Genomic DNA, 6,000 nt, shown 5'->3' with positions numbered 1-6,000 from the left:
GGGGCCGTGGGCCTGCAGGTAGAAATGCGCCACGCGAGCGGCGGCCGCGGCCACTCAGGGGGCGACCCCCAGGGCCGTGGGCCACGGCTGGAGGGAGGTTTCCGGGCCCCTCCCGGGCCTCGGTCTTGCGGGGCGATGGCGGCGACGGTTTCCCGGCTCCCCCGCCCCGGACGCCGATGGCGGTGCGTTCCGGCCCTCCCCCAACAGCTTCTCCCCCGCGGTCGCCGGAGCCGGTGAGGCCGGGAGGGCGGGGAGCCGCGGAGGGAAGGCGAGAGGGCGGAGGTTGCGTGGTGCAGGCGGCGGCGGCGGGAGGAGGGCCGGGCGGGCAGGGGAGGAGGAGGAGGAGGCGGGCCCCGTGTCGCACGCAGCTCCAGGCGGGGCAGCCCCGGTGGCTGAGGGACGCAGCCAGACCTTGGCGGGACGGGGCTTTCGCCGGGGCCCGGGCCCAGCAGCCAGGCGGAGACGTTGCCGGAGCCTCTGAGGCGCCAGGGAAATGCGGGTGAGTGTCGGCAGCCGCCCGGGCCGAGGGGAGGGGGCGGCGGAACAGGCCCGGCCCCGAGCCGCGGTGTCGCAGTGACTGGGAACGCGGCGGCCAAGCCCAGGCGCCGGGCGAGGCCTGAGCCGCCGAACCGCGGCCGGGCGGAATGGCGGCCGGGCCAGGGGACTCGTGGGCGGAGGACGCTGAGGCGAGAGGGGAGCGAGCGGCGCCCGGCCCTGAGTCACCCCGGCCGGCCTGGGCCTGGCCGGGCCGCAGCCCCGGACGCGGGCTCGGAGCGGCCAGGCCTGGACTGCGCACTGGGAAAAAGCCCGATTCATCGCGCCCGGAGGTGGCGGCCTGGCGGCGCCGGCCTTTTTCCCGTCCGTGACCGGGCTTGGCCCGCGGAGGCTGGGCCGGCGTGTGGCCCTGGGCGGCTCGGGCGTCCACGCCTCGCCTCGTGCGGCGACCCCCGCGGGACGCCGGGACTCGTGCCCTTTCTCCCTCGCCCCGTTCTGATCACGCTTCTCCCTTGGGCGCCGCTTTCAGCCTGACTCGTGCTCTCCCTTGAGCCCTGGGCTCGCGCGCTGGAGGAGCCACCGAGCCGGGCTCTCGCTTTCCGGTTCCCTGCCCGCGGCTCTCGGGTTCCCCGCTTGCATTGTTGCGACTATGCAGGACGCTATTATTGGGTAACAGTAGCCCTTTCTGCCCCGTTCTCTTGGGGGAGCGGGCCGGGGCAGGCGCGCAGGGATGCGAGCGCGGCGGCCGAGCGGGACTGAGCCCCCGGCGCCCGCCGAGCGCTCGCGAGTCGGGCCGGGCCCTGCGCCGCGGCTTCGGCGCGCCTCCGGCCCGGGCCTCGACGGGAGCGCGCGCCCGGACCCCGGAGGTAACCGGCGCCCGCCCGGGCTGCGGGGACTGGGGTCCGCAGGCTCGGGGGGCGTGTGCCTTTATTCCCCAGGCTTGAGTAGCCCCCAAACCCCTCTTTCTGGCACCTGTGTAATGTGTAGTATAGACAGACATAAGATAATTAGGAAAGAGAGGTATGCTTGTCAACAGTCCTTGAAATTAATCCCCGAAGTTAAGGGTTTTCTTTCTAGCTAGCTTTGCCAAAAAGGATTCTCTTTTCCGATTGGGTCACTGTTGCTTTTAGTTCGTAGTAGGGGTTAGTGGTAAGTGCGCAAATACTGAATTGCAGTCAACTTACTCAAGTGTTTATTTGCTCTGTGTAATTGCTCTTTCCGGTAGTAGCATTAAAATAGTCAAAAGTTATGAGTGGGGTAAATGGTCACACTTTTTGAAATGCACTTAATGGGGTGGCAGAAGAGGAACTAAATTCATTTTTACTTTAAGCCATGAGTTTCTAGGACCTACGCATATCTTAGCGCCCTGCAGAGTGTGTGCAGTTTTAAGTTTAACACTTCATTTAGTACTGCACCCGAAAATGGACCCGATTTTCTGAAATCCTAGATAGTTTATTATGTAGCAAAATAACGTGATGATATTTAAAATGTAAAACCAACATTTAAAAAAATATTTGGATATGAGATTTTTTTCTTTGTTTAGAAAGGTTTTTGGATGTTAGAAAAATTTTTACTTGAAACTTCTTTTTATTGCTTTCCATGGTAAGTCGAAATAGTTGCATCGCATCTTAAATTCCAAAGCATGCAAACATAAGACTGGCTTGCTTTAACTCTATTATGCCCATTTTTGGAGGTTTCAGGAGAGTGCTCATTAAGCTTGAGAGGAATGACTGAATTGCTTTCTAAATATGTTAAACTTTTTTTTTCTCATTAGCCTCATCTTTTATAAAACTATTTTGCTAAAAAACAAACCAACTTTAGATATACTAGAGTTTTCCACCAATGTATAAAAAGCCAGTCTCTCTCTCTGAGAGCCGCAAGCTCAGGTCCTTGTAGGCATGCCCCCATTCCTAATGCTGTATACCCACATCAGAGGGTAGAGACAAATGCATGCCCCAGTGGATTCTGCACCATTTCCTTAGATAAGATATTATAGTTCATTAGACTTCTTAACGAATTTTACCTTCTGTAATTAACTTAGTCTTGTCAATGCAGCTTTATTTCCCATACATTTAGACTGAATTCCTCGAGGGCAGGGATATGTATTCCTTATTTATTTTTGCATCCCCAAAGTAACATAGAACTTAGTCATGGTGGTACCTCAGTTGATTTTTTTGAGTGAATGAGTTTTCTGGAATAAGTCTAATTTCAACCTAATGTTTGACTGCTTTCCCTGATTTTGGCTACAGAAAACATAGTTCCTGTACTGACTATGGTTAAGAATGCAAGCTGTATTATTATCATACACTTCTTGAGAAGAAAATTTGTCATCTTTTTCTTCCTTTTCTACTCCCCTTTGCTGCTTCTATCCCTGCCCTGCAGCCCGCACCCCAGTATCTAGTACTGTACCCTAACAGAGTAATGCTCAGGTTTTCCTCAACTGTGGAAATCCAGGAAAGTGGCAAGCAAACAAGTTGTGAAACTTCAACTAGCTTTTTTTCCTTCAAAACTAGTTTTAAGGTATGGATTTTTAAACTTTTTGTGTTTGCTTTTTTGGAAACAAAATTGGGTTTTCCCCCAGCGTAACTATGGCAGCCTTGCCTTTGACATGAAGTCGTTTGGTAGTGGAGGCTCTTCCCTGTTGAAAAGATGAGGCAAGCCAGTGGTGCCATGAGAGTCTGATGGGAAGTCTTTATGGGAGAGACCATTTTGGGGTCACTGAGGACCTTTCATCTGAATGTCACTCCCAGTATACCCAGAGGCATAGTGTGCCTTTCAGCATGGGGAATCAAAATATATGTACTTTAAATTGAGGAGTTGTTACTTGCCATTCTTTGAATTTAAAAAATTAGGGCACCAAACCTTATCCTTATGAATGTGTTTGTGTGATGTTTTTTCTTTTGGGGACAGGGTCTTGCTCTGTTGCCTGGGCTAGAGTGCAGTGGCATCATCATAGCTCACTGCAACCTCAACTTTCTGGCTCAAGCACTCATGAGTAGCTGGAACTACAGGCACGTGCACCACACCTGGCTAGTCTTTGTATTTTTAGTAGAGGTGAGTTCTTCTATGTTGCCCGGGCCAATCTTGAACTCTCAGCCTCAGGTGATCCTCCCACCTTGGCCTTCCAAAGAGCTAGGATTACGGCCACCATGCCCGGCTGTGTTTCTGTTCTTATTCCTTGATAGGTCCCAAAGCCATGGACTTTCCACTGTCAGCAATTGAGTCAATCTGGAATAAAATGTCCTTTGAGGACCATTGGCTTCATTTTGAACTTGTCTTTTAGGTATGTCTGGAGAAAAAGGCCAATTTTAACGGTCATTTCTCAGTTTACCTTGCTTTTAAAAAATATTTGGTAGTTTAAGGTGTCTGTCTGTCTTTTGCTTTGCTTCAAAACCAAGAAATGAGCATTAAGTGAAAACTAAATCAAATTTGGACAAAACCCTTAAGTTTGTTTTATTACTGAGGACTTCAAGCTTCTTGTTTATAATATGTACATTTAGTAATGCACACTATAAACAGAACTGTTATAATGCTTAATGACTTTTGAATTCTTTGTTCACACACACAGGTATTTTCTAGCTTAGAAAAAAGCTGAAAGATTGATTTACTCATTTATTTTGTTTAGTTAGGTGTGGACTATTTTGCATGGGAGAGAAGATGTGGAGTCTCAAGCTTACCTTTGCTGGGCCCATATTTCCTCATTTATAAAATGAGATGGTTTTTAATTGACATTGTTTCAGACTTCTTTAGGTCCTCAAAGTCTGTAGATTCCATGAGAATGCCACTGCTTTTAACATTAATAGCATTTGAAAAAACTATCTTATAAAGCATTATGTATCATATTCATGCTTGAAAACCAGACTTGTAAAGCCTAAGTTTGATAGTCATTTAAATTTTTTTCCCTTGGGAAACTGGGGCCAAATAGGCACAGTTCTGCTCTCTCTGGCTCCTACTCCATGCTTTGACATGATTGCAGTTCCGTTCCCAGAATTTCATGTCTCTTTTCCTTTTCCCCTTTTTATTACCTGACAGCTCAGGCATTGCCATCTCTGGAAAGCTGGGCCTGACACCCAGGTCTGGGTTAGGAGCCTTCCCTGGTGATGGATGTCCTGCCTGTGTCACTTTCATACCACTTAACCTTTTATTTATAGTTGGTGGTTTCTCCTGCTACACCGACCTCCTTTCCTTTAGGACAGGGGCAGTGTCATGTGCATCTGTTGCCAGTGCCTAGAACACTGCACCCGTCATCATTCATGGACATCCTCCCACTGGAAATCTTTACAAAGCCTTCTGTTTAGGTACCCGGGTTAACCTACCTTACAGAGTATAGGAGTAGGAAGGTCTGATAAAGTGGTGAGGCCCAGATTTAAAACGGTACAGAGTAATTGCAGGGTTTGAGCTTTTAACCAAATGATCCCTAGGTGTTTTACTGATTTATTGAAGTTAGAAGACTAGAAGAGATTAAAATCAAAATGCTTTAAGGATTAATATCTGATAATTGATAGTTATGACAGAATTAATTGTGCAGAACTATGATTGACTACCAAGAATGAGCTTATTCTTCCTGGTCTTTTGGTAACATGGAAGGAGAATAATTGGGCACTGATAGCATAGACATGAACAGTTCTGGAACTTTGGGGCTGTTGTTAAATTGGGTGTGATGTTATGACTCATTGGCCTTGCACAAATTGGTAAAACTATTCAAGATTGCTCAAATCTAACAAGCTGCAATTTTTTTAAAGGCCTTTGTCAAAAAATACTTTAGGAAACAGATTGTATGAAATGAGTGCAGCCATTTAAAATATGTATGAAGTGTATTCATTGGTGAAAAAATGAGTAGTAAAAATGGTTGTAATTTTGTCGGGGGTAAACTAGTGCTTTTAAATATTTTTTAATAAAAAGTTTAAGAACCAAAAGATAGTAGCATGGTGACCTCAGGATGGAGAAAACCTCTTTAACACCAAAACTCAGGGCTATATAAAGTAAAAGATGTGTTTGACTACTTCAGAATAAAACTTCTGTGTGTCAAAATTCCATAAACAGAATTAAAAGGCAAGTGGAAAACTAAGAAAAATATTGTAACTTACAAGCAATAAGTTTTCCTTACTATAAAAAGAGCATGTTAAAAAAAAAAAAGAGAGAACCCTCCCTCCATGGAAAAGATGGGCAAACTGGTAAAGGAGTACTCCCAGAAATGCAAATCAGTGAGATACTGTTTTTTAAAAAGTTTTGGTGTAGATTAAAAAGCCACTTCTGCTGAGGGAATGGAGAAATGAGCCTATTCATACATTGCTAGAAAGGGTGTAATATTTTTCAAAGGCAAAATATGTAACAGGAGCTTACAAAATATGTATGTACTTTGCAATAGCTATTCCACTTTAGTCTAACAAAATATAAAGAATGGTTGTTCTGGGTATGCTGTTGTTTAATGAATGCTCTCTTATTGAGCATTTGTTTTCATTTTTTTGCTATCATTAAGGATGATTATTTCAGCATCGTTTAGAT

At 47.0% G+C, this 6,000-nt stretch overlaps 1 protein-coding gene across 3 annotated transcripts in view; it reads left to right on the top strand.

The window, feature by feature from the left end:
- The first annotated feature begins 236 nt into the window (after positions 1 to 236).
- Positions 237 to 6,000, top strand: part of CUL1 (cullin 1) — a 91,644-nt gene continuing 85,880 nt past the window's right edge. For 2 of the 3 annotated variants that reach the window (XM_045565111.1, XM_045565110.1), the window contains exon 1: positions 365 to 499. The gene's annotated coding sequence lies outside the window, so the exon portion shown is untranslated. Of the gene's footprint in view, positions 500 to 6,000 lie in introns of all 3 variants that reach the window. The other variant, XM_045565109.1, reaches the window with a different exon arrangement.

The sequence above is a fragment of the Lemur catta genome, chromosome 11 (genome assembly GCF_020740605.2).
Source record: "Lemur catta isolate mLemCat1 chromosome 11, mLemCat1.pri, whole genome shotgun sequence".
NCBI classification, from domain to species: Eukaryota; Metazoa; Chordata; class Mammalia; order Primates; family Lemuridae; genus Lemur; species Lemur catta.
Note: the sequence above shows the minus strand (reverse complement) of the source record. Positions and strands in the feature narration are given on the sequence as shown.